A 715-nucleotide genomic window follows, 5' to 3' on the forward strand; every position below is an offset into this window, starting at 1 on the left:
CCCACGGTTTATACATGAGCCCCAGCCCTATACCCCAGGCTTATACCCACGGTTTATACATGAGCCCCAGCCCTATACCCCAGGCTTATACCCAAGCTTTATACATGAGCCCCAGGCCTATACCCCAGTCCTATACCCCAGGCTTATACCCAAGCTTTCTACATGAGCCCCAGCCCTATACCCCAGTCCTATACCCCAGGCTTATACCCAAGCTTTCTACATGAGCCCCAGCCCTATACCCCAGCCACAACCCTACACCCCAGCCCCAACCCTATACCTTAGCCCCAGCCCTATAACCCAGACATAATGTATATACCCCATCCTCAGTCCATGGGACCAGAGTAGCAGGGGGTGTATCCTGGTTAACACTGTGTCACCTCACTAGCGTTTCAGACTCTCAGTCCTTCCTCCTGACACTACCTTGTTGTTAGAATGTTGTCAACCACACAGTCATCTCCTGAGGCTCATGCACGCCCCAGCCAGCCAGCCAGGCCAGAGGAATGCTGCACTGCAATATGGTTCTGATCAGCTTTCTGTTGTTGTTTAGTGTCTTGCTTTGTTGATAGTATTCTGCAAACAGTGAAATTATTTGGGTTTGATAATATTAGTTTAACTTCCAGCGCAGGCCAGCCAGACTGTTGCCTGGTTTGGACGTCTTCATTATCATGTCAGGGTCCATTTTCCTCCAGCTGACTGGGATTTATGGGCTCTATCA

This window comes from Coregonus lavaretus (assembly GCF_964263955.1).
Source record: "Coregonus lavaretus genome assembly, chromosome: 37".
In the NCBI taxonomy this organism is placed as follows: domain Eukaryota; kingdom Metazoa; phylum Chordata; class Actinopteri; order Salmoniformes; family Salmonidae; genus Coregonus; species Coregonus lavaretus.